The sequence below is a fragment of the Carassius gibelio genome, chromosome A4 (assembly GCF_023724105.1).
Source record: "Carassius gibelio isolate Cgi1373 ecotype wild population from Czech Republic chromosome A4, carGib1.2-hapl.c, whole genome shotgun sequence".
Taxonomy (NCBI): domain Eukaryota; kingdom Metazoa; phylum Chordata; class Actinopteri; order Cypriniformes; family Cyprinidae; genus Carassius; species Carassius gibelio.
Window position 1 is genome coordinate 13,978,293 of NC_068374.1, and position 26,326 is coordinate 14,004,618.

General features: G+C 42.9%; 1 long non-coding RNA gene and 14 other non-coding genes across 16 annotated transcripts; 6 read left to right on the forward strand and 9 right to left on the reverse strand.

The window, feature by feature from the left end:
* Window positions 1-4,060: 4,060 nt before the first annotated feature.
* trnam-cau (transfer RNA methionine (anticodon CAU)) lies at window positions 4,061-4,134 on the reverse strand. The gene has a single exon. It is a non-coding gene; the product is annotated as a tRNA-Met (tRNA).
* Window positions 4,135-5,412: 1,278 nt separating this feature from the next.
* On the reverse strand, window positions 5,413-5,486 carry trnam-cau (transfer RNA methionine (anticodon CAU)). Its single transcript has one exon. It is a non-coding gene; the product is annotated as a tRNA-Met (tRNA).
* A 96-nt stretch (window positions 5,487-5,582) lies between these two features.
* trnal-cag (transfer RNA leucine (anticodon CAG)) lies at window positions 5,583-5,665 on the forward strand. Its single transcript has one exon. It is a non-coding gene; the product is annotated as a tRNA-Leu (tRNA).
* A 1,099-nt stretch (window positions 5,666-6,764) lies between these two features.
* On the reverse strand, window positions 6,765-6,838 carry trnam-cau (transfer RNA methionine (anticodon CAU)). Its single transcript has one exon. It is a non-coding gene; the product is annotated as a tRNA-Met (tRNA).
* A 96-nt stretch (window positions 6,839-6,934) lies between these two features.
* trnal-cag (transfer RNA leucine (anticodon CAG)) lies at window positions 6,935-7,017 on the forward strand. The gene has a single exon. It is a non-coding gene; the product is annotated as a tRNA-Leu (tRNA).
* A 1,268-nt stretch (window positions 7,018-8,285) lies between these two features.
* trnal-cag (transfer RNA leucine (anticodon CAG)) lies at window positions 8,286-8,368 on the forward strand. The gene has a single exon. It is a non-coding gene; the product is annotated as a tRNA-Leu (tRNA).
* A 1,274-nt stretch (window positions 8,369-9,642) lies between these two features.
* Window positions 9,643-9,725, forward strand: trnal-cag (transfer RNA leucine (anticodon CAG)). Its single transcript has one exon. It is a non-coding gene; the product is annotated as a tRNA-Leu (tRNA).
* Window positions 9,726-10,830: 1,105 nt separating this feature from the next.
* On the reverse strand, window positions 10,831-10,904 carry trnam-cau (transfer RNA methionine (anticodon CAU)). The gene has a single exon. It is a non-coding gene; the product is annotated as a tRNA-Met (tRNA).
* A 95-nt stretch (window positions 10,905-10,999) lies between these two features.
* Window positions 11,000-11,082, forward strand: trnal-cag (transfer RNA leucine (anticodon CAG)). The gene has a single exon. It is a non-coding gene; the product is annotated as a tRNA-Leu (tRNA).
* Window positions 11,083-12,181: 1,099 nt separating this feature from the next.
* trnam-cau (transfer RNA methionine (anticodon CAU)) lies at window positions 12,182-12,255 on the reverse strand. The gene has a single exon. It is a non-coding gene; the product is annotated as a tRNA-Met (tRNA).
* Window positions 12,256-16,880: 4,625 nt separating this feature from the next.
* trnam-cau (transfer RNA methionine (anticodon CAU)) lies at window positions 16,881-16,954 on the reverse strand. The gene has a single exon. It is a non-coding gene; the product is annotated as a tRNA-Met (tRNA).
* A 96-nt stretch (window positions 16,955-17,050) lies between these two features.
* trnal-cag (transfer RNA leucine (anticodon CAG)) lies at window positions 17,051-17,133 on the forward strand. Its single transcript has one exon. It is a non-coding gene; the product is annotated as a tRNA-Leu (tRNA).
* A 1,099-nt stretch (window positions 17,134-18,232) lies between these two features.
* Window positions 18,233-18,306, reverse strand: trnam-cau (transfer RNA methionine (anticodon CAU)). The gene has a single exon. It is a non-coding gene; the product is annotated as a tRNA-Met (tRNA).
* Window positions 18,307-19,644: 1,338 nt separating this feature from the next.
* On the reverse strand, window positions 19,645-25,768 carry LOC127970097 (uncharacterized). 2 transcript variants are annotated; one of them, XR_008156523.1, is made up of 3 exons: window positions 25,650-25,768; window positions 19,912-20,792; window positions 19,645-19,784 (listed from the first exon to the last, which is right to left on the reverse strand). It is a non-coding gene; the product is annotated as an uncharacterized LOC127970097 (long non-coding RNA). The 2 variants fall into 2 exon arrangements; XR_008156522.1 differs by lacking the exon at window positions 25,650-25,768 and adding an exon at window positions 20,906-21,024.
* trnam-cau (transfer RNA methionine (anticodon CAU)) lies at window positions 22,977-23,050 on the reverse strand. The gene has a single exon. It is a non-coding gene; the product is annotated as a tRNA-Met (tRNA).
* Window positions 25,769-26,326: the final 558 nt, after the last annotated feature.

A 26,326-nucleotide genomic window follows, 5' to 3' on the forward strand; every position in this document is an offset into this window, starting at 1 on the left:
GTGATTTTATTGATATTAAATCAGATTTTTTTTAAGGTTACATTCATTCAAGACACCTTTAAATCTGTCATTTTTAATTAAAAAAGGATGCAAAAATAGTCATTATTATGCTTAAAAATGTCTGTGACAAATGACAAAGTGCAAATTATCTTTTTATAGGAATACGTTCTATTGTTGCAGTGTACTGATGAAATGTTTACTAAAGTACAAATAAAAAAGCAATCATTCTCTTTTTTTTTTTTTTTTACAATTATGCCAACATAACAGTAATGAATATTAAACAAATTAAATGTATATAAGTTTTCAAAAAAAAAAAATTAAAAGGGAAATAAAAGGAAAATAAATGTAGAAATCAAAACACATTTCTCAATTTGTTTTTTTATTTATTTTACAATTATGCTAACAGAAAAGTAATGAATATTAAATGAAGTTTTCAAACAATAAATTAAAAGGGTAAAAGTAAAAGTTAAATAGGATTAAAAAAGCAAGTTAAATAAAATAATGTTAGACACAAATATTAACAATAGTGAACTATATTTAAACAACTATATACACACAACAATAAATAAAAATATACAGTGTATACATTATTTGGGAGAAGGTTCTCCGGATTTACTCTAACCACTTTTCTTTTGTAATGTTCTCAGTCTGTGGACAGTATATACACCTTGCCCCTGTACTGGCTATGTCCCGTTGCACTGGTTTTGAATTTTCCACACTTCCTGCAAGTGTTTGCCTTGTAGGGTCTCTTGGGCATGGTTTGTGGAGCTGGTTGTGAATTGGTGCTCTGCAAAATAGGCTGTAACAGTGGCATCCTATGGACCGCTGACAGTCTTTGAACCATTTGTAGACCCTGGAACACTGGCACACCCTGAAACATCGACAAAAATATGGTTTTCTGGTATTAAAAGAAAAATTGAACAAGTTTAATAATTCGTACAGAATGGAACGTGAAAAGTGCCTTTATAGAATACTTTATACATTATGCCATTACTTACAGAGACAGTACTGCTTGGTATAGAGGCACAAGACACTGCTGCGCTGGGTTGGTCTTCAACCTGAGAAGGTCTCCTGACCACACTAAGATTTGGCTTTGCTGCAGCAATGTGAGAGCCAGTAAATCTTGGTTTGGTAAATCAAAAATGTGAGAAGACAGAATGTGTTATAATAGCAAGAATTACGATTTATATTAATTTAATTTTTTTTAGTAAATGCAGGTTGTTAAAAAACATTTCTTTCTGAATAGAAGTGTCATCCATATTTATTAGCAGTATTGACTCCTGAAATTACTACAAAGTATTTGCATGATGGAATAATTGTTAATGTGTACAGTTAATAATAGCCAGCGTCTATGTGGTATGTTACCTGAGATTGAGAAAGAAAGATAATGTAGCTTTAACACATGAGAAGTATTGAGAGGGATGCCATGAGGGACATGAGTCTAGTCTCAAGAGAGAAAGCAAACAGGTTACATTCTACATTTATCCTTGACCATGTGACTTAAACCAAATCTGAGATATTCAAACTGACCATTCAGCAGACAACAGGTGCCCCCACTGTACAAGAGGGGTGACAATTAGTAGGTCTCAGCCAGCATCTCATAGCATTCTTGCTTTTTCTTTTTTTCTTCATCTTACGTTCTGAACTTTCTTGAATTTTAATTGAGCACATTCTTAAGTGGTATTATTAAAAAAGTTAAATAGTAATTCTTACCATTGAAAATTTTGTTGCAACTCTTGCTTCCACAGGTGCAGTAGGCTGGGGACGGGGCAGGGGCATGGGATGAGGCTGGGGGTCAGGCTGACTCTGCTCCATGGCCTTCTTTGCTGTTTCAGCATCATGAGGTTCTTCCACCACCCTTTGTGCTGGTCCAGTAGAGGCTTAAGACGAAAAAAAAAAAAAAAAAAACCTTAATACATAATTCAGAAAGAAACCTTTTTAGTAAATATACTAATGATACTAATAAAAAAAACATGCATTTCAGCACACCTCCAAGCAAGGTTGTTTGGCCACGAGACAGCATCTGACATTTCTCTATCTGTAAGCATTATAACAAATATAATGCACAATAAAAGTGAGTCCCTTAAGAGAGCATAAAATACTTCATTAAATTCATATATTTATTCATTCATTCATTCATTTCTAGGACACAAGTCCCATTTATCTTATATATAATGTTACAACTGGTATCTCTATTTAGAGGAGAAAGATACAAGACAGGAACATTTCTTAAAATACCTGCAACATTACATAAATGTCTATAAACAATTATTACACACTCTGGTTTGCACTGTTGAAAGCCATAACATAACACAACCATCACATTACATCGTTCAAATGAATGGGACCAGGTAAATGTTTGTTCTGAAGCCTGATGTGTTGTTCTCTTATGCAAATACACTAAACCAAGATACTAATAATGTTCGATTACGATTATTTTTTATTTTTATACATCTATAATGCAAAGGTAACAAACACTCACCCATTGACAAATCTCGTACCACTTTTTATGTCGAACTACGCGACAATGACCCTTGTCATAGGTCACAAACTTGAGTAATTAACCTTTTTTACCTCTGACACGCCCCCTGAGGATGATGTCATTCTTTCGTACACCTTCGGCACGGTTCGGCAACTTGATTGACACCTGACTAGAAGCGCTGACCCCTCCACCTAGCGGTGAGACGCGGAAACGTGCCGTCGAAATCCCCCTGCTCTCTGATTGGTCAAATGTCACGAATGTCAAGATAATGTTATAAATTGCGCTTTTTGATTGGCTGGAAATGTTAAGGCGCTTCGACGCGATTGGTCCAAATGTCATAGCGCTTCGATGCGATTGGCTGCGCAGTTCGACATTGCTCAACATTTCTGAAATTATGTCGGACTATCCTTCGTCAGCTAGCGCTCAGGTCGCAGTCTCCCCTGGAGGCGTGGGTTCGAATCCCACTTCTGACAGACCTATCCTTTGGCTGCAGACAGAGACTTCAGTCTTCTGCCATGTTGGGCCAGCAGGGCGTTAACTTTGACAAAACAACGCATTAGGCAGATGCTAGTATTAATTGGGCAGGCGTTGAAGGCAAGGATGAGTTTTTAGACACTTTTTGAAAATGGTTAAAGCCTCCGCTGCTCGAATTGAGATAGGCAAGCAGATCCACCAGCATAGGTCTGAACCAGCGACTTTAGGTATGTTGCTGCAGAGCCAGTGGTTATCTTGTAGGCAAACATCAGTACCTTGAATCTGATGCGAACAGCTATTGGTAGCCAGTGCAAAATTATGAAGAGAGGTGTGACGTGGGCTTTCTTTGAAGACCACTCGTTGAAGACCACTCTCGCTGCTGCATCCTGGATCAGTTGCAGAGGCTTGATAGTACGTGCCGGAAGACCCGCCAAGGGAGCGTAACAGTAGTCCGGTCTGGAGAAAACAGAGAGCTTGGACAAGGAGTTGTGTGGCCTGCTCTGATCGGAAGGGTCTAATCTTCCGAACGTTGTACAAGGCAAATCTTCAGGACCGGGCCAGTGCAGCAATATGGCCTTTGAAACTTCACAAAACCTCAGGAGGACGTGGCCACGTGTTACATGAATATGAGAGGGATGCTATTACTGCCTTCGTGTAGCATTAGCCAGCATGAATGCAGAATTTTGACTTCATTGTAAATAAAAGGATTGCACGGGCCTACACGCAATGTCGCTGATTGAGATTCAGGGAATTTACCTGGAACCTCACAGTTTTCCACAAAGCATCATTTCACCTGCCCTGAAGAGGAGCTGTGGCCTTTTGCCCCCAGGAGACACAGGGAAACCCACACGAAAGGGGACAGAGAACCTCACTCTGTCTTTCTGAGCCACGGGTGTCAAACTCAGTCCCCTGCAGAGTTTAGATTCAAGCCTGATTGAACACACCTGATCCAACCAATCATGCCCTTCAGGCTCATTTGAAAACTACACGCCATGTGTGTTTGAGAAGGGTTGGAACAACACTCTACAGGGCTCGGGCCCTAAAGGAATTTAGTTTGATACCCCTGGTCTAAGCTCTCTCAGTTATCAGAAAAAAGCACCACCCTGCCCCGTGTGAGGCTCGAACTCACGACCTTCAGATTATGAGACTGACGCGCTGCCTAACTGCGCCAACGAGGCCCGTGGGCTAGAGGGGGCCCGAACAGAGATAAAGTAGCTTCTAGGTCCCCGGTTTCAGGTGTGGCTCGAACAGGCCATCTCTAGCCAGGCAAGGGTGTCAGGATGGCCGAGCGGTCTAAGGCGCTGCGTTCAGGTCGCAGTCTCCCCTGGAGGCGTGGGTTCGAATCCCACTTCGGACAGACCTATCCTTTGGCTGCAGACAGAGACTTCAGTCTTCTGCCATGTTGGGCCAGCAGGGCGTTAACTTTGACAAAACAACGCATTAGGCAGATGCTAATATTAATTGGGCAGGCGTTAAAGGCAAGGATGAGTTTTTAGACACTTTTTGAAAATGGTTAAAGCCTCCGCTGCTCGAATTGAGATAGGCAAGCAGATCCACCAGCATAGGTCTGAACCAGCGACTTTAGGTATGTTGCTGCAGAGCCAGTGGTTATCTTGTAGGCAAACATCAGAACCTTGAATCTGATGCGAACAGCTATTGGTAGCCAGTGCAAAATTATGAAGAGAGGTGTGACGTGGGCTTTCTTTGGCTCGTTGAAGACCACTCTCGCTGCTGCATCCTGGATCAGTTGCAGAGGCTTGATAGTACGTGCCGGAAGACCCGCCAAGGGAGCGTAACAGTAGTCCGGTCTGGAGAAAACAGAGAGCTTGGACAAGGAGTTGTGTGGCCTGCTCTGATCGGAAGGGTCTAATCTTCCGAACGTTGTACAAGGCAAATCTTCAGGACCGGGCCAGTGCAGCAATATGGCCTTTGAAACTTCACAAAACCTCAGGAGGACGTGGCCACGTGTTACATGAATATGAGAGGGATGCTATTACTGCCTTCGTGTAGCATTAGCCAGCATGAATGCAGAATTTTGACTTCATTGTAAATAAAAGGATTGCACGGGCCTACACGCAATGTCGCTGATTGAGATTCAGGGAATTTACCTGGAACCTCACAGTTTTCCACAAAGCATCATTTCACCTGCCCTGAAGAGGAGCTGTGGCCTTTTGCCCCCAGGAGACACAGGGAAACCCACACGAAAGGGGACAGAGAACCTCACTCTGTCTTTCTGAGCCACGGGTGTCAAACTCAGTCCCCTGCAGAGTTTAGATTCAAGCCTGATTGAACACACCTGATCCAACCAATCATGCCCTTCAGGCTCATTTGAAAACTACACGCCATGTGTGTTTGAGAAGGGTTGGAACAACACTCTACAGGGCTCGGGCCCTAAAGGAATTTAGTTTGATACCCCTGGTCTAAGCTCTCTCAGTTATCAGAAAAAAGCACCACCCTGCCCCGTGTGAGGCTCGAACTCACGACCTTCAGATTATGAGACTGACGCGCTGCCTAACTGCGCCAACGAGGCCCGTGGGCTAGAGGGGGCCCGAACAGAGATAAAGTAGCTTCTAGGTCCCCGGTTTCAGGTGTGGCTCGAACAGGCCATCTCTAGCCAGGCAAGGGTGTCAGGATGGCCGAGCGGTCTAAGGCGCTGCGTTCAGGTCGCAGTCTCCCCTGGAGGCGTGGGTTCGAATCCCACTTCTGACAGACCTATCCTTTGGCTGCAGACAGAGACTTCAGTCTTCTGCCATGTTGGGCCAGCAGGGCGTTAACTTTGACAAAACAACGCATTAGGCAGATGCTAATATTAATTGGGCAGGCGTTAAAGGCAAGGATGAGTTTTTAGACACTTTTTGAAAATGGTTAAAGCCTCCGCTGCTCGAATTGAGATAGGCAAGCAGATCCACCAGCATAGGTCTGAACCAGCGACTTTAGGTATGTTGCTGCAGAGCCAGTGGTTATCTTGTAGGCAAACATCAGAACCTTGAATCTGATGCGAACAGCTATTGGTAGCCAGTGCAAAATTATGAAGAGAGGTGTGACGTGGGCTTTCTTTGGCTCGTTGAAGACCACTCTCGCTGCTGCATCCTGGATCAGTTGCAGAGGCTTGATAGTACGTGCCGGAAGACCCGCCAAGGGAGCGTAACAGTAGTCCGGTCTGGAGAAAACAGAGAGCTTGGACAAGGAGTTGTGTGGCCTGCTCTGATCGGAAGGGTCTAATCTTCCGAACGTTGTACAAGGCAAATCTTCAGGACCGGGCCAGTGCAGCAATATGGCCTTTGAAACTTCACAAAACCTCAGGAGGACGTGGCCACGTGTAACATGAATATGAGAGGGATGCTATTACTGCCTTCGTGTAGCATTAGCCAGCATGAATGCAGAATTTTGACTTCATTGTAAATAAAAGGATTGCACGGGCCTACACGCAATGTCGCTGATTGAGATTCAGGGAATTTACCTGGAACCTCACAGTTTTCCACAAAGCATCATTTCACCTGCCCTGAAGAGGAGCTGTGGCCTTTTGCCCCCAGGAGACACAGGGAAACCCACACGAAAGGGGACAGAGAACCTCACTCTGTCTTTCTGAGCCACGGGTGTCAAACTCAGTCCCCTGCAGAGTTTAGATTCAAGCCTGATTGAACACACCTGATCCAACCAATCATGCCCTTCAGGCTCATTTGAAAACTACACGCCTTGTGTGTTTGAGAAGGGTTGGAACAACACTCTACAGGGCTCGGGCCCTAAAGGAATTTAGTTTGATACCCCTGGTCTAAGCTCTCTCAGTTATCAGAAGAAAGCACCACCCTGCCCCGTGTGAGGCTCGAACTCACAACCTTCAGATTATGAGACTGACGCGCTGCCTAACTGCGCCAACGAGGCCCGTGGGCTAGAGGGGGCCCGAACAGAGATAAAGTAGCTTCTAGGTCCCCGGTTTCAGGTGTGGCTCGAACAGGCCATCTCTAAGCAGGCAAGGGTGTCAGGATGGCCGAGCGGTCTAAGGCGCTGCGTTCAGGTCGCAGTCTCCCCTGGAGGCGTGGGTTCGAATCCCACTTCTGACAGACCTATCCTTTGGCTGCAGACAGAGACTTCAGTCTTCTGCCATGTTGGGCCAGCAGGGCGTTAACTTTGACAAAACAACGCATTAGGCAGATGCTAGTATTAATTGGGCAGGCGTTGAAGGCAAGGATGACTTTTTAGACACTTTTTGAAAATGGTTAAAGCCTCCGCTGCTCGAATTGAGATAGGCAAGCAGATCCACCAGCATAGGTCTGAACCAGCGACTTTAGGTATGTTGCTGCAGAGCCAGTGGTTATCTTGTAGGCAAACATCAGTACCTTGAATCTGATGCGAATAGCTATTGGTAGCCAGTGCAAAATTATGAAGAGAGGTGTGACGTGGGCTTTCTTTGGCTCGTTGAAGACCACTCTCGCTGCTGCATCCTGGATCAGTTGCAGAGGCTTGATAGTACGTGCCGGAAGACCCGCCAAGGGAGCGTAACAGTAGTCCGGTCTGGAGAAAACAGAGAGCTTGGACAAGGAGTTGTGTGGCCTGCTCTGATCGGAAGGGTCTAATCTTCCGAACGTTGTACAAGGCAAATCTTCAGGACCGGGCCAGTGCAGCAATATGGCCTTTGAAACTTCACAAAACCTCAGGAGGACGTGGCCACGTGTAACATGAATATGAGAGGGATGCTATTACTGCCTTCGTGTAGCATTAGCCAGCATGAATGCAGAATTTTGACTTCATTGTAAATAAAAGGATTGCACGGGCCTACACGCAATGTCGCTGATTGAGATTCAGGGAATTTACCTGGAACCTCACAGTTTTCCACAAAGCATCATTTCACCTGCCCTGAAGAGGAGCTGTGGCCTTTTGCCCCCAGGAGACACAGGGAAACCCACACGAAAGGGGACAGAGAACCTCACTCTGTCTTTCTGAGCCACGGGTGTCAAACTCAGTCCCCTGCAGAGTTTAGATTCAAGCCTGATTGAACACACCTGATCCAACCAATCATGCCCTTCAGGCTCATTTGAAAACTACACGCCTTGTGTGTTTGAGAAGGGTTGGAACAACACTCTACAGGGCTCGGGCCCTAAAGGAATTTAGTTTGATACCCCTGGTCTAAGCTCTCTCAGTTATCAGAAGAAAGCACCACCCTGCCCCGTGTGAGGCTCGAACTCACGACCTTCAGATTATGAGACTGACGCGCTGCCTAACTGCGCCAACGGACCCGTGGGCTAGAGGGGGCCCGAACAGAGATAAAGTAGCTTCTAGGTCCCCGGTTTCAGGTGTGGCTCGAACAGGCCATCTCTAGCCAGGCAAGGGTGTCAGAATGGCCGAGCGGTCTAAGGCGCTGCGTTCAGGTCGCAGTCTCCCCTGGAGGCGTGGGTTCGAATCCCACTTCTGACAGACCTATCCTTTGGCTGCAGACAGAGACTTCAGTCTTCTGCCATGTTGGGCCAGCAGGGCGTTAACTTTGACAAAACAACGCATTAGGCAGATGCTAGTATTAATTGGGCAGGCGTTGAAGGCAAGGATGAGTTTTTAGACACTTTTTGAAAATGGTTAAAGCCTCCGCTGCTCGAATTGAGATAGGCAAGCAGATCCACCAGCATAGGTCTGAACCAGCGACTTTAGGTATGTTGCTGCAGAGCCAGTGGTTATCTTGTAGGCAAACATCAGTACCTTGAATCTGATGCGAACAGCTATTGGTAGCCAGTGCAAAATTATGAAGAGAGGTGTGACGTGGGCTTTCTTTGAAGACCACTCGTTGAAGACCACTCTCGCTGCTGCATCCTGGATCAGTTGCAGAGGCTTGATAGTACGTGCCGGAAGACCCGCCAAGGGAGCGTAACAGTAGTCCGGTCTGGAGAAAACAGAGAGCTTGGACAAGGAGTTGTGTGGCCTGCTCTGATCGGAAGGGTCTAATCTTCCGAACGTTGTACAAGGCAAATCTTCAGGACCGGGCCAGTGCAGCAATATGGCCTTTGAAACTTCACAAAACCTCAGGAGGACGTGGCCACGTGTTACATGAATATGAGAGGGATGCTATTACTGCCTTCGTGTAGCATTAGCCAGCATGAATGCAGAATTTTGACTTCATTGTAAATAAAAGGATTGCACGGGCCTACACGCAATGTCGCTGATTGAGATTCAGGGAATTTACCTGGAACCTCACAGTTTTCCACAAAGCATCATTTCACCTGCCCTGAAGAGGAGCTGTGGCCTTTTGCCCCCAGGAGACACAGGGAAACCCACACGAAAGGGGACAGAGAACACCACTCTGTCTTTCTGAGCCACGGGTGTCAAACTCAGTCCCCTGCAGAGTTTAGATTCAAGCCTGATTGAACACACCTGATCCAACCAATCATGCCCTTCAGGCTCATTTGAAAACTACACGCCATGTGTGTTTGAAAAGGGTTGGAACAACACTCTACAGGGCTCGGGCCCTAAAGGAATTTAGTTTGATACCCCTGGTCTAAGCTCTCTCAGTTATCAGAAAAAAGCACCACCCTGCCCCGTGTGAGGCTCGAACTCACGACCTTCAGATTATGAGACTGACGCGCTGCCTAACTGCGCCAACGGACCCGTGGGCTAGAGGGGGCCCGAACAGAGATAAAGTAGCTTCTAGGTCCCCGGTTTCAGGTGTGGCTCGAACAGGCCATCTCTAGCCAGGCAAGGGTGTCAGGATGGCCGAGCGGTCTAAGGCGCTGCGTTCAGGTCGCAGTCTCCCCTGGAGGCGTGGGTTCGAATCCCACTTCTGACAGACCTATCCTTTGGCTGCAGACAGAGACTTCAGTCTTCTGCCATGTTGGGCCAGCAGGGCGTTAACTTTGACAAAACAACGCATTAGGCAGATGCTAGTATTAATTGGGCAGGCGTTGAAGGCAAGGATGAGTTTTTAGACACTTTTTGAAAATGGTTAAAGCCTCCGCTGCTCGAATTGAGATAGGCAAGCAGATCCACCAGCATAGGTCTGAACCAGCGACTTTAGGTATGTTGCTGCAGAGCCAGTGGTTATCTTGTAGGCAAACATCAGTACCTTGAATCTGATGCGAACAGCTATTGGTAGCCAGTGCAAAATTATGAAGAGAGGTGTGACGTGGGCTTTCTTTGAAGACCACTCGTTGAAGACCACTCTCGCTGCTGCATCCTGGATCAGTTGCAGAGGCTTGATAGTACGTGCCGGAAGACCCGCCAAGGGAGCGTAACAGTAGTCCGGTCTGGAGAAAACAGAGAGCTTGGACAAGGAGTTGTGTGGCCTGCTCTGATCGGAAGGGTCTAATCTTCCGAACGTTGTACAAGGCAAATCTTCAGGACCGGGCCAGTGCAGCAATATGGCCTTTGAAACTTCACAAAACCTCAGGAGGACGTGGCCACGTGTTACATGAATATGAGAGGGATGCTATTACTGCCTTCGTGCAGCATTAGCCAGCATGAATGCAGAATTTTGACTTCATTGTAAATAAAAGGATTGCACGGGCCTACACGCAATGTCGCTGGATGAGATTCAGGGAATTTACCTGGAACCTCACAGTTTTCCACAAAGCATCATTTCACCTGCCCTGAAGAGGAGCTGTGGCCTTTTGCCCCCAGGAGACACAGGGAAACCCACACGAAAGGGGACAGAGAACCTCACTCTGTCTTTCTGAGCCACGGGTGTCAAACTCAGTCCCCTGCAGAGTTTAGATTCAAGCCTGATTGAACACACCTGATCTAACCAATCATGCCCTTCAGGCTCATTTGAAAACTACACGCCTTGTGTGTTTGAGAAGGGTTGGAACAACACTCTACAGGGCTCGGGCCCTAAAGGAATTTAGTTTGATACCCCTGGTCTAAGCTCTCTCAGTTATCAGAAGAAAGCACCACCCTGCCCCGTGTGAGGCTCGAACTCACGACCTTCAGATTATGAGACTGACGCGCTGCCTAACTGCGCCAACGAGGCCCGTGGGCTAGAGGGGGCCCGAACAGAGATAAAGTAGCTTCTAGGTCCCTGGTTTCAGGTGTGGCTCGAACAGGCCATCTCCTTCAGGCAAGGGTGTCAGGATGGCCGAGCGGTCTAAGGCGCTGCGTTCAGGTCGCAGTCTCCCCTGGAGGCGTGGGTTCGAATCCCACTTCTGACAGACCTATCCTTTGGCTGCAGACAGAGACTTCAGTCTTCTGCCATGTTGGGCAAGCAGGGCGTTAACTTTGACAAAACGACGCATTAGGCAGATGCTAGTATTAATTGGGCAGGCGTTGAAGGCAAGGATGAGTTTTTAGACACTTTTTGAAAATGGTTAAAGCCTCCGCTGCTCGAATTGAGATAGGCAAGCAGATCCACCAGCATAGGTCTGAACCAGCGACTTTAGGTATGTTGCTGCAGAGCCAGTGGTTATCTTGTAGGCAAACATCAGTACCTTGAATCTGATGCGAACAGCTATTGGTAGCCAGTGCAAAATTATGAAGAGAGGTGTGACGTGGGCTTTCTTTGGCTCGTTGAAGACCACTCTCGCTGCTGCATCCTGGATCAGTTGCAGAGACTTGATAGTACATGCCGGAAGACCCGCCAAGGGAGCGTAACAGTAGTCCGGTCTGGAGAAAACAGAGAGCTTGGACAAGGAGTTGTGTGGCCTGCTCTGATCGGAAGGGTCTAATCTTCCGAACGTTGTACAAGGCAAATCTTCAGGACCGGGCCAGTGCAGCAATATGGCCTTTGAAACTTCACAAAACCTCAGGAGGACGTGGCCACGTGTTACATGAATATGAGAGGGATGCTATTACTGCCTTCGTGTAGCATTAGCCAGCATGAATGCAGAATTTTGACTTCATAGTAAATAAAAGGATTGCACGGGCCTACACGCAATATCGCTGATTGAGATTCAGGGAATTTACCTGGAACCTCACAGTTTTCCACAAAGCATCATTTCACCTGCCCTGAAGAGGAGCTGTGGCCTTTTGCCCCCAGGAGACACAGGGAAACCCACACGAAAGGGGACAGAGAACACCACTCTGTCTTTCTGAGCCACGGGTGTCAAACTCAGTCCCCTGCAGAGTTTAGATTCAAGCCTGATTGAACACACCTGATCCAACCAATCATGCCCTTCAGGCTCATTTGAAAACTACACGCCATGTGTGTTTGAGAAGGGTTGGAACAACACTCTACAGGGCTCGGGCCCTAAAGAAATTTAGTTTGATACCCCTGGTCTAAGCTCTCTCAGTTATCAGAAGAAAGCACCACCCTGCCCCGTGTGAGGCTCGAACTCACGACCTTCAGATTATGAGACTGACGCGCTGCCTAACTGCGCCAACGAGGCCCGTGGGCTAGAGGGGGCCCGAACAGAGATAAAGTAGCTTCTAGGTCCCTGGTTTCAGGTGTGGCTCGAACAGGCCATCTCTAGCCAGGCAAGGGTGTCAGGATGGCCGAGCGGTCTAAGGCGCTGCGCTCAAGCTGGGGAACAATAGTCCGTCAAAGACGGGGAAGAAGGGAAGAAAAGAGGGAAGGAAGAAAAGGAGAAGGGGAAGAAGAGAAAGAAAAAATGAAGAAAAGAAAGGGTGAAATTTGACGTTCAAAGACGGATCTTCATTAGCATGCGCGCAGTGATACATTTTCCGGTTTCTTCTTGCGGTAAATTCGCGCATTTATATTACACTGTTTCCTATTGCAGGTGCTCCCCTCGACCCGGGTTCGAATCCAGCTAAAGACAACTTTTTGTTTTATTGTTAATTGCTTTAAATAAATGAAGTTTCAAGGTTAATTAAATGTATATATGTGCTTGTTTGATATTTTTTCATTACATTTTAATACACCAATGGAAATGTGCTTTGTTATTATTAGTTATTTAGTAGTTGTTGTATTATTTCTTTTATTCTGATTAAGCATGTTATGTGTAGTTGTATTCATATTTATTTTAAGCATGTTATTAGTTGTGATTTTATTGATATTAAATCAGATTTTTTTTAAGATTACATTCATTCAAGACACCTTTAAATCTGTCATTTTTAATTAAAAAAGGATGCAAAAATAGTCATTATTATGCTTAAAAATGTCTGTGACAAATGACAAAGTGCAAATTATCTTTTTATAGGAATACGTTCTATTGTTGCAGTGTACTGATGAAATGTTTACTAAAGTACAAATAAAAAAGCAATCATTCTCTTTTTTTTTTTTTACAATTATGCCAACATAACAGTAATGAATATTAAACAAATTAAATTTATATAAGTTTTCAAAAAAAAAAAAAATTTAAAAGGAAAATAAATGTAGAAATCAAAACATTTCTCAATTTGTTTTTTTATTTATTTTACAGTTATGCTAACAGAACAGTAATGAATATTAAATGAAGTTTTCAAACAATAAATTAAAAAGGTAAAAGTAAAAGTTAAATAGGATTAAAAAAGCAAGTTAAATAAAATAATGTTAGACAAATATTAACAATAGTGAACTATATTTAAACAACTATATACACACAACAATAAATAAAAATATACAGTGTATACATTATTTGGGAGAAGGTTCTCCGGATTTACTCTAACCACTTTTCTTTTGTAATGTTCTCAGTCTGTGGACAGTATATACACCTTGCCCCTGTACTGTACTGTCCCGTTGCACTGGTTTTGAATTGTCCACACTTCCTGCAAGTGTTTGCCTTGTAGGGTCTCTTGGGCATGGTTTGTGGAGCTGGTTGAGAATTGGTGCTCTGCACAATAGGCTGTAACAGTGGCATCCTATGGACCGCTGACAGTCTTTGAACCATTTGCAGACCCTGGAACACTGGCACACCCTGAAACATCGACAAAAATATGGTTTTCTGGTATTAAAAAAAAATTGAACAAGTTTAATAATTCGTACAGAATGGAACGTGAAAAGTGTCTTCATAGAATACTTTATAGATTATGCCATTACTTACAGAGACAGTACTGCTTGGTATAGAGGCACAAGACACTGCTGCGCTGGGTTGGTCTTCAACCTGAGAATTTGGCTTTGCTGCAGCAATGTGAGAGCCAGTAAATCTTGGTTTGGTAAATCAAAAATGTGAGAAGACAGAATGTGTTATAATAGCAAGAATTACAATTTATATTAATATTACTATTTTAAATAAATGCCGGTTTTTAAAAACATTTCTTTCTGAATAGAAGTTTCATCCATATTTATTAGCAGTATTGACTCCTGAAATTACTACAAAGTATTTGCATGATGGAATAATTGTTAATATGTGTACAGTTAATAATAGCCAGCGTCTATGTGGTATGTTACCTGAGATTGAGAAAGAAAGCTAATGTAGCTTTAACACATGAGAAGTATTGAGAGAGATGCCATGAGGGACATGAGTCTAGTCTCAAGAGAGAAAGCAGACAGGTTACATTCTACATTTATGCTTGACCATGTGACTTAAACCAAATCTGAGATATTCAAACTGACCATTCAGCAGACAACAGGTGGCCCCACTGTACAAGAGGGGTGACAATTAGTAGGTCTCAGCCAGCATCTCATAGCATTCTTGCTTTTTCTTTTTTTCTTCATCTTACGTTCTGAACTTTCTTGAATTTTAATTGAGCACATTCTTAAGTGGTATTATTAAAAAAGTTAAATAGTAATTCTTACCATTGAAAATTGTGTTGCAACTCTTGCTTCCACAGGTGCAGTAGGCTGGGGCTGGGGCAGGGGCATGGGATGAGGCTGGGGGTCAGGCTGACTCTGCTCCATGGCCTTCTTTGCTGTTTCAGCAGCATGAGGTTCTTCCACCACCCCTTGTGCTGGTCCAGTAGAGGCTTAAGACGACAAAAAAAACCCTTAATACATAATTCAGAAAGAAACCTTTTCAGTAAATATACTAATGATACTAATAAAAAACATGCATTTCAGCACACCTCCAAGCAAGGTTGTTTGGCCACGAGACAGCATCTGACATTTCTCTATCTGTAAGCATTATAACAAATATAATGCACAATACAAGTGAGTCCCTTAAGAGAGCATAAAATACTTCATTAAATTCATATATTTATTCATTCATTCATTCATTTCTAGGACACAAGTCACATTTATTTTATATATAATGTTACAACTGGTATCTCTATTTAGAGGAGAAAGATACAAGACAGGAACATTTCTTAAAATACCTGCAACATTACATAAATGTCTATAAACAATTATTACACACTCTGGTTTGCACTGTTGAAAGCCATAACATAACACAACCATCACATTACATCGTTCAAATGAATGGGACCAGGTAAATGTTTGTTCTGAAGCCTGATGTGTTGTTCTCTTATGCAAATACACTAAACCAAGATACTAATAATGTTCGATTACGATTATTTTTTATTTTCATACATCTATAATGCAAAGGTAACAAACACTCACCCATTGATAAATCTCGTACCACTTTTTATGTCGAACTACGCGACAATGACCCTTGTCATAGGTCACAAACTTGAGTAATTTTCCTTTTTTACCTCTGACACGCCCCCTGAGGATGATGTCATTCTTTCGTACACCTTCGGCATGGTTCGGCAACTTGATTGACACCTGACTAGAAGCGCTGACCCCTCCACCTTGCGGTGAGACGCGGAAACGTGCCGTCGAAATCCCCCTGCTCTCTGATTGGTCAAATGTCACGAATGTCAAGATAATGTTATAAATTGCGCTTTTTGATTGGCTGGAAATGTTAAGGCGCTTCGACGCGATTGGTCCAAATGTCAAAGCGCTTCGATGCGATTGGCTGCGCAGTTCGACATTGCTCAACATTTCTGAAATTATGTCGGACTATCCTTCGTCAGCTAGCGCTCAGGTCGCAGTCTCCCCTGGAGGCGTGGGTTCGAATCCCACTTCTGACAGACCTATCCTTTGGCTGCAGACAGAGACTTCAGTCTTCTGCCATGTTGGGCCAGCAGGGCGTTAACTTTGACAAAACAACGCATTAGGCAGATGCTAGTATTAATTGGGCAGGCGTTGAAGGCAAGGATGAGTTTTTAGACACTTTTTGAAAATGGTTAAAGCCTCCGCTGCTCGAATTGAGATAGGCAAGCAGATCCACCAGCATAGGTCTGAACCAGCGACTTTAGGTATGTTGCTGCAGAGCCAGTGGTTATCTTGTAGGCAAACATCAGTACCTTGAATCTGATGCGAACAGCTATTGGTAGCCAGTGCAAAATTATGAAGAGAGGTGTGACGTGGGCTTTCTTTGAAGACCACTCGTTGAAGACCACTCTCGCTGCTGCATCCTGGATCAGTTGCAGAGGCTTGATAGTACGTGCCGGAAGACCCGCCAAGGGAGCGTAACAGTAGTCCGGTCTGGAGAAAACAGAGAGCTTGGACAAGGAGTTGTGTGGCCTGCTCTGATCGGAAGGGTCTAATCTTCCGAACGTTGTACAAGGCAAATCTTCAGGACCGGGCCAGTGCAGCAATATGGCCTTTGAAACTTCACAAAACCTCAGGAGGACGTGGCCACGTGTTACATGAATATGAGAGGGATGCTATTACTGCCTTCGTGTAGCATTAGCCAGCATGAATGCAGAATTTTGACTTCATTGTAAATAAAAGGATTGCACGGGCCTACACGCAATGTCGCTGATTGAGATTCAGGGAATTTACCTGGAACCTCACAGTTTTCCACAAAGCATCATTTCACCTGCCCTGAAGAGGAGCTGTGGCCTTTTGCCCCCAGGAGACACAGGGAAACCCACACGAAAGGGGACAGAGAACCTCACTCTGTCTTTCTGAGCCACGGGTGTCAAACTCAGTCCCCTGCAGAGTTTAGATTCAAGCCTGATTGAACACACCTGATCCAACCAATCATGCCCTTCAGGCTCATTTGAAAACTACACGCCATGTGTGTTTGAGAAGGGTTGGAACAACACTCTACAGGGCTCGGGCCCTAAAGGAATTTAGTTTGATAGCCCTGGTCTAAGCTCTCTCAGTTATCAGAAAAAAGCACCACCCTGCCCCGTGTGAGGCTCGAACTCACGACCTTCAGATTATGAGACTGACGCGCTGCCTAACTGCGCCAACGAGGCCCGTGGGCTAGAGGGGGCCCGAACAGAGATAAAGTAGCTTCTAGGTCCCCGGTTTCAGGTGTGGCTCGAACAGGCCATCTCTAGCCAGGCAAGGGTGTCAGGATGGCCGAGCGGTCTAAGGCGCTGCGTTCAGGTCGCAGTCTCCCCTGGAGGCGTGGGTTCGAATCCCACTTCTGACAGACCTATCCTTTGGCTGCAGACAGAGACTTCAGTCTTCTGCCATGTTGGGCCAGCAGGGCGTTAACTTTGACAAAACAACGCATTAGGCAGATGCTAGTATTAATTGGGCAGGTGTTGAAGGCAAGGATGAGTTTTTAGACACTTTTTGAAAATGGTTAAAGCCTCCGCTGCTCGAATTGAGATAGGCAAGCAGATCCACCAGCATAGGTCTGAACCAGCGACTTTAGGTATGTTGCTGCAGAGCCAGTGGTTATCTTGTAGGCAAACATCAGTACCTTGAATCTGATGCGAACAGCTATTGGTAGCCAGTGCAAAATTATGAAGAGAGGTGTGACGTGGGCTTTCTTTGGCTCGTTGAAGACCACTCTCGCTGCTGCATCCTGGATCAGTTGCAGAGGCTTGATAGTACGTGCCGGAAGACCCGCCAAGGGAGCGTAACAGTAGTCCGGTCTGGAGAAAACAGAGAGCTTGGACAAGGAGTTGTGTGGCCTGCTCTGATCGGAAGGGTCTAATCTTCCGAACGTTGTACAAGGCAAATCTTCAGGACCGGGCCAGTGCAGCAATATGGCCTTTGAAACTTCACAAAACCTCAGGAGGACGTGGCCACGTGTTACATGAATATGAGAGGGATGCTATTACTGCCTTCGTGTAGCATTAGCAGGCATGAATGCAGAATTTTGACTTCATTGTAAATAAAAGGATTGCACGGGCCTACACGCAATGTCGCTGATTGAGATTCAGGGAATTTACCTGGAACCTCACAGTTTTCCACAAAGCATCATTTCACCTGCCCTGAAGAGGAGCTGTGGCCTTTTGCCCCCAGGAGACACAGGGAAACCCACACGAAAGGGGACAGAGAACCTCACTCTGTCTTTCTGAGCCACGGGTGTCAAACTCAGTCCCCTGCAGAGTTTAGATTCAAGCCTGATTGAACACACCTGATCCAACCAATCATGCCCTTCAGGCTCATTTGAAAACTACACGCCATGTGTGTTTGAGAAGGGTTGGAACAACACTCTACAGGGCTCGGGCCCTAAAGGAATTTAGTTTGATACCCCTGGTCTAAGCTCTCTCAGTTATCAGAAGAAAGCACCACCCTGCCCCGTGTGAGGCTCGAACTCACGACCTTCAGATTATGAGACTGACGCGCTGCCTAACTGCGCCAACGAGGCCCGTGGGCTAGAGGGGGCCCGAACAGAGATAAAGTAGCTTCTAGGTCCCCGGTTTCAGGTGTGGCTCGAACAGGCCATCTCTAGCCAGGCAAGGGTGTCAGGATGGCCGAGCGGTCTAAGGCGCTGCGCTCAAGCTGGGGAACAATAGTCCGTCAAAGACGGGGAAGAAGGGAAGAAAAGAGGGAAGGAAGAAAAAGAGAAGGGGAAGAAGAGAAAGAAAAAATGAAGAAAAGAAAGGGTGAAATTTGATGTTCAAAGACGGATCTTCCTTAGCATGCGCGCAGTGATACATCTTCCGGTTTCTTCTTGCGGTAAATTCGCGCATTTATATTACACTGTTTTCTATTGCAGGTGCTCCCCTCGACCCGGGTTCGAATCCAGCTAAAGACAACTTTTTGTTTTATTGTTAATTGCTTTAAATAAATGAAGTTTCAAGGTTAATTAAATGTATATATGTGCTTGTTTGATATTTTTTTATTACATTTTAATACACCAATGGAAATGTGTTTTGTTATTATTAGTTATTTAGTAGTTGTTGTATTATTTTTGTTATTAAGCATGTTATTATGTGTAGTTGTATTCATATTTATTTTAAGCATGTTATTAGTTGTGATTTTATTGATATTAAATCAGATTTTTTTTAAGGTTACATTCATTCAAGACACCTTTAAATCTGTCATTTTTAATTAAAAAAGGATGCAAAAATAGTCATTATTATGCTTAAAAATGTCTGTGACAAATGACAAAGTGCAAATTATCTTTTTATAGGAATACGTTCTATTGTTGCAGTGTACTGATGAAATGTTTACTAAAGTACAAATAAAAAAGCAATCATTCTCTTTTTTTTTTTTTTACAATTATGCCAACATAACAGTAATGAATATTAAACAAATTAAATTTATATAAGTTTTCAAAAAAAAAAATTTAAAAGGGAAATAAAAGGAAAATAAATGTAGAAATCAAAACACATTTCTCAATTTGTTTTTTTATTTATTTTACAATTATGCTAACAGAAAAGTAATGAATATTAAATGAAGTTTTCAAACAATAAATTAAAAAGGTAAAAGTAAAAGTTAAATAGGATTAAAAAAGCAAGTTAAATAAAATAATGTTAGACACAAATATTAACAATAGTGAACTATATTTAAACAACTATATACACACAACAATAAATAAAAATATACAGTGTATACATTATTTGGGAGAAGGTTCTCCGGATTTACTCTAACCACTTTTCTTTTGTAATGTTCTCAGTCTGTGGACAGTATATACACCTTGCCCCTGTACTGGCTATGTCCCGTTGCAGTGATTTTGAATTTTCCACACTTCCTGCAAGTGTTTGCCTTGTAGGGTCTCTTGGGCATGGTTTGTGGAGCTGGTTGTGAATTGGTGCTCTGCAAAATAGGCTGTAACAGTGGCATCCTATGGACCGCTGACAGTCTTTGAACCATTTGTAGACCCTGGAACACTGGCACACCCTGAAACATCGACAAAAATATGGTTTTCTGGTATTAAAAGAAAAATTGAACAAGTTTAATAATTCGTACAGAATGGAACGTGAAAAGTGCCTTTATAGAATACTTTATACATTATGCCATTACTTACAGAGACAGTACTGCTTGGTATAGAGGCACAAGACACTGCTGCGCTGGGTTGGTCTTCAACCTGAGAAGGTCTCCTGACCACACTAAGATTTGGCTTTGCTGCAGCAATGTGAGAGCCAGTAAATCTTGGTTTGGTAAATCAAAAATGTGAGAAGACAGAATGTGTTATAATAGCAAGAATTACGATTTATATTAATATTACTATTTTAAGTAAATGCAGGTTTTTAAAAACATTTCTTTCTGAATAGAAGTGTCATCCATATTTATTAGCAGTATTGACTCCTGAAATTACTACAAAGTATTTGCATGATGGAATAATTGTTAATGTGTACAGTTAATAATAGCCAGCGTCTATGTGGTATGTTACCTGAGATTGAGAAAGAAAGATAATGTAGCTTTAACACATGAGAAGTATTGAGAGGGATGCCATGAGGGACATGAGTCTAGTCTCAAGAGAGAAAGCAAACAGGTTACATTCTACATTTATCCTTGACCATGTGACTTAAACCAAATCTGAGATATTCAAACTGACCATTCAGCAGACAACAGGTGCCCCCACTGTACAAGAGGGGTGACAATTAGTAGGTCTCAGCCAGCATCTCATAGCATTCTTGCTTTTTCTTTTTTTCTTCATCTTACGTTCTGAACTTTCTTGAATTTTAATTGAGCACATTCTTAAGTGGTATTATTAAAAAAGTTAAATAGTAATTCTTACCATTGAAAATTGTGTTGCAGCTCTTGCTTCCACAGGTGCAGTAGGCTGGGGCCGGGGCAGGGGCATGGGATGAGGCTGGGGGTCAGGCTGACTCTGCTCCATGGCCTTCTTTGCTGTTTCAGCATCATGAGGTTCTTCCACCACCCTTTGTGCTGGTCCAGTAGAGGCTTAAGACGGGAAAAAAAAAAAAAAAAAAAAAAACCTTAATACATAATTCAGAAAGAAACCTTTTCAGTAAATATACTAATGATACTAATAAAAAACATGCATTTCAGCACACCTCCAAGCAAGGTTGTTTGGCCACGAGACAGCATCTGACATTTCTCTATCTGTAAGCATTATAACAAATATAATGCACAATACAAGTGAGTCCCTTAAGAGAGCATAAAATACTTCATTAAATTCATATATTTATTCATTCATTCATTCATTTCTAGGACACAAGTCCCATTTATCTTATATATAATGTTACAACTGGTATCTCTATTTAGAGGAGAAAGATACAAGACAGGAACATTTCTTAAAATACCTGCAACATTACATAAATGTCTATAAACAATTATTACACACTCTGGTTTGCACTGTTGAAAGCCATAACATAACACAACCATCACATTACATCGTTCAAATGAATGGGACCAGGTAAATGTTTGTTCTGAACCCTGATGTGTTGTTCTCTTATGCAAATACACTAAACCAAGATACTAATAATGTTCGATTACGATTATTTTTTATTTTTATACATCTATAATGCAAAGGTAACAAACACTCACCCATTGACAAATCTCGTACCACTTTTTATGTCGAACTACGCCACAATGACCCTTGTCATAGGTCACAAACTTGAGTAATTAACCTTTTTTACCTCTGACACGCCCCCTGAGGATGATGTCATTCTTTCGTACACCTTCGGCACGGTTCGGCAACTTGATTGACACCTGACTAGAAGCGCTGACCCCTCCACCTAGCGGTGAGACGCGGAAACGTGCCGTCGAAATCCCCCTGCTCTCTGATTGGTCAAATGTCACGAATGTCAAGATAATGTTATAAATTGCGCTTTTTGATTGGCTGGAAATGTTAAGGCGCTTCGACGCGATTGGTCCAAATGTCATAGCGCTTCGATGCGATTGGCTGCGCAGTTCGACATTGCTCAACATTTCTGAAATTATGTCGGACTATCCTTCGTCAGCTAGCGTTCAGGTCGCAGTCTCCCCTGGAGGCGTGGGTTCGAATCCCACTTCTGACAGACATATCCTTTGGCTGCAGACAGAGACTTCAGTCTTCTGCCATGTTGGGCCAGCAGGGCGTTAACTTTGACAAAACAACGCATTAGGCAGATGCTAGTATTAATTGGGCAGGCGTTGAAGGCAAGGATGAGTTTTTAGACACTTTTTGAAAATGGTTAAAGCCTCCGCTGCTCGAATTGAGATAGGCAAGCAGATCCACCAGCATAGGTCTGAACCAGCGACTTTAGGTATGTTGCTGCAGAGCCAGTGGTTATCTTGTAGGCAAACATCAGTACCTTGAATCTGATGCGAACAGCTATTGGTAGCCAGTGCAAAATTATGAAGAGAGGTGTGACGTGGGCTTTCTTTGAAGACCACTCGTTGAAGACCACTCTCGCTGCTGCATCCTGGATCAGTTGCAGAGGCTTGATAGTACGTGCCGGAAGACCCGCCAAGGGAGCGTAACAGTAGTCCGGTCTGGAGAAAACAGAGAGCTTGGACAAGGAGTTGTGTGGCCTGCTCTGATCGGAAGGGTCTAATCTTCCGAACGTTGTACAAGGCAAATCTTCAGGACCGGGCCAGTGCAGCAATATGGCCTTTGAAACTTCACAAAACCTCAGGAGGACGTGGCCACGTGTTACATGAATATGAGAGGGATGCTATTACTGCCTTCGTGTAGCATTAGCCAGCATGAATGCAGAATTTTGACTTCATTGTAAATAAAAGGATTGCACGGGCCTACACGCAATGTCGCTGATTGAGATTCAGGGAATTTACCTGGAACCTCACAGTTTTCCACAAAGCATCATTTCACCTGCCCTGAAGAGGAGCTGTGGCCTTTTGCCCCCAGGAGACACAGGGAAACCCACACGAAAGGGGACAGAGAACCTCACTCTGTCTTTCTGAGCCACGGGTGTCAAACTCAGTCCCCTGCAGAGTTTAGATTCAAGCCTGATTGAACACACCTGATCCAACCAATCATGCCCTTCAGGCTCATTTGAAAACTACACGCCTTGTGTGTTTGAGAAGGGTTGGAACAACACTCTACAGGGCTCGGGCCCTAAAGGAATTTAGTTTGATAGCCCTGGTCTAAGCTCTCTCAGTTATCAGAAAAAAGCACCACCCTGCCCCGTGTGAGGCTCGAACTCACGACCTTCAGATTATGAGACTGACGCGCTGCCTAACTGCGCCAACGAGGCCCGTGGGCTAGAGGGGGCCCGAACAGAGATAAAGTAGCTTCTAGGTCCCCGGTTTCAGGTGTGGCTCGAACAGGCCATCTCTAGCCAGGCAAGGGTGTCAGGATGGCCGAGCGGTCTAAGGCGCTGCGCTCAAGCTGGGGAACAATAGTCCGTCAAAGACGGGGAAGAAGGGAAGAAAAGAGGGAAGGAAGAAAAAGAGAAGGGGAAGAAGAGAAAGAAAAAATGAAGAAAAGAAAGGGTCAAATTTGACGTTCAAAGACGGATCTTCCTTAGCATGCGCGCAGTGATACATCTTCCGGTTTCTTCTTGCGGTAAATTCGCGCATTTATATTACACTGTTTTCTATTGCAGGTGCTCCCCTCGACCCGGGTTCGAATCCAGCTAAAGATAACTTTTTGTTTTATTGTTAATTGCTTTAAATAAATGAAGTTTCAAGGTTAATTAAATGTATATATGTGCTTGTTTGATATTTTTTTCATTACATTTTAATACACCAATGGAAATGTGTTTTGTTATTATTAGTTATTTAGTAGTTGTTGTATTATTTTTTATTCTGATTAAGCATGTTATTGTGTGTAGTTGTATTCATATTTATTTTAAGCATGTTATTAGTTGTGATTTTATTGATATTAAATCAGATTTTTTTTTAAGGTTACATTCATTCAAGACACCTTTAAATCTGTCATTTTTAATTAAAACAGGATGCAAAAATAGTCATTATTATGCTTAAAAATGTCTGTGACAAATGACAAAGTGCAAATTATCTTTTTATAGGAATACGTTCTATTGTTGCAGTGTACTGATGAAATGTTTACTAAAGTACAAATAAAAAAGCAATCATTCTCTTTTTTTTTTTACAATTATGCCAACATAACAGTAATGAATATTAAACAAATTAAATTTATATAAGTTTTCAAAAAAAAAAAAAAAAATTAAAAGGAAAATAAATGTAGAAATCAAAACACATTTCTCAATTTGCTTTTTTTATTTATTTTACAATTATGCTAACAGAACAGTAATGAATATTAAATGAAGTTTTCAAACAATAAATTAAAAAGGTAAAAGTAAAAGTTAAATAGGATTAAAAAATCAAGTTAAATAAAATAATGTTAGACACAAATATTAACAATAGTGAACTATATTTAAACAACTATATACACACAACAATAAATAAAAATATACAGTGTATACATTATTTGGGAGAAGGTTCTCCGCATTTACTCTAACCACTTTTCTTTTGTAATGTTCTCAGTCTGTGGACAGTATATACACCTTGCCCCTGTACTGGCTATGTCCCGTTGCACTGGTTTTGAATTGTCCACACTTCCTGCAAGTGTTTGCCTTGTAGGGTCTCTTGGGCATGGTTTGTGGAGCTGGTTGAGAATTGGTGCTCTGCACAATAGGCTGTAACGGTGGCATCCTATGGACCGCTGACAGTCTCTGAACCATTTGCAGACCCTGGAACACTGGCACACCCTGAAACATCGACAAAAATATGGTTTTCTGGTATAAAAAAAAAATTGAACAAGTTTAATAATTCGTACAGAATGGAACGTGAAAAGTGTCTTCATAGAATACTTTATGGATTATGCCATTACTTACAGAGACAGTACTGCTTGGTATAGAGGCACAAGACACTGCTGCGCTGGGTTGGTCTTCAACCTGAGAAGGTCTCCTGACCACACTAAGATTTGGCTTTGCTGCAGCAATGTGAGAGCCAGTAAATCTTGGTTTGGTAAATCAAAAATGTGAGAAGACAGAATGTGTTATAATAGCAAGAATTACGAAGAATTAATTAATATTACTATTTTAAGTAAATGCAGGTTTTTAAAAACATTTCTTTCTGAATAGAAGTGTCATCCATATTTATTAGCAGTATTGACTCCTGAAATTACTACAAAGTATTTGCATGATGGAATAATTGTTAATATGTGTACAGTTAATAATAGCCAGCGTCTATGTGGTATGTTACCTGAGATTGAGAAAGAAAGATAATGTAGCTTTAACACATGAGAAGTATTGAGAGAGATGCCATGAGGGACATGAGTCTAGTCTCAAGAGAGAAAGCAGACAGGTTACATTCTACATTTATCCTTGACCATGTGACTTAAACCAAATCTGAGATATTCAAACTGACCATTCAGCAGACAACAGGTGCCCCCACTGTACAAGAGGGGTGACAATTAGTAGGTCTCAGCCAGCATCTCATAGCATTCTTGCTTTTTCTTTTTTTCTTCATCTTACGTTCTGAACTTTCTTGAATTTTAATTGAGCACATTCTTAAGTGGTATTATTAAAAAAGTTAAATAGTAATTCTTACCATTGAAAATTGTGTTGCAACTCTTGCTTCCACAGGTGCAGTAGGCTGGGGCTGGGGCAGGGGCAGGGGCATGGGATGAGGCTGGGGGTCAGGCTGACTCTGCTCCATGGCCTTCTTTGCTGTTTCAGCAGCATGAGGTTCTTCCACCACCCTTTGTGCTGGTCCAGTAGAGGCTTAAGACGACAAAAAAAAAAAAAAACCCTTAATACATAATTCAGAAAGAAACCTTTTCAGTAAATATACTAATGATACTAATAAAAAACATGCATTTCAGCACACCTCCAAGCAAGGTTGTTTGGCCACGAGACAGCATCTGACATTTCTCTATCTGTAAGCATTATAACAAATATAATGCACAATACAAGTGAGTCCCTTAAGAGAGCATAAAATACTTCATTAAATTCATATATTTATTCATTCATTCATTTCTAGGACACAAGTCACATTTATTTTATATATAATGTTACAACTGGTATCTCTATTTAGAGGAGAAAGATACAAGACAGGAACATTTCTTAAAATACCTGCAACATTACATAAATGTCTATAAACAATTATTACACACTCTGGTTTGCACTGTTGAAAGCCATAACATAACACAACCATCACATTACATCGTTCAAATGAATGGGACCAGGTAAATGTTTGTTCTGAAGCCTGATGTGTTGTTCTCTTATGCAAATACACTAAACCAAGATACTAATAATGTTCGATTACGATTATTTTTTATTTTTATACATCTATAATGCAAAGGTAACAAACACTCACCCATTGATAAATCTCGTACCACTTTTTATGTCGAACTACGCGACAATGACCCTTGTCATAGGTCACAAACTTGAGTAATTAACCTTTTTTACCTCTGACACGCCCCCTGAGGAAGATGTCATTCTTTCGTACACCTTCGGCACGGTTCGGCAACTTGATTGACACCTGACTAGAAGCGCTGACCCCTC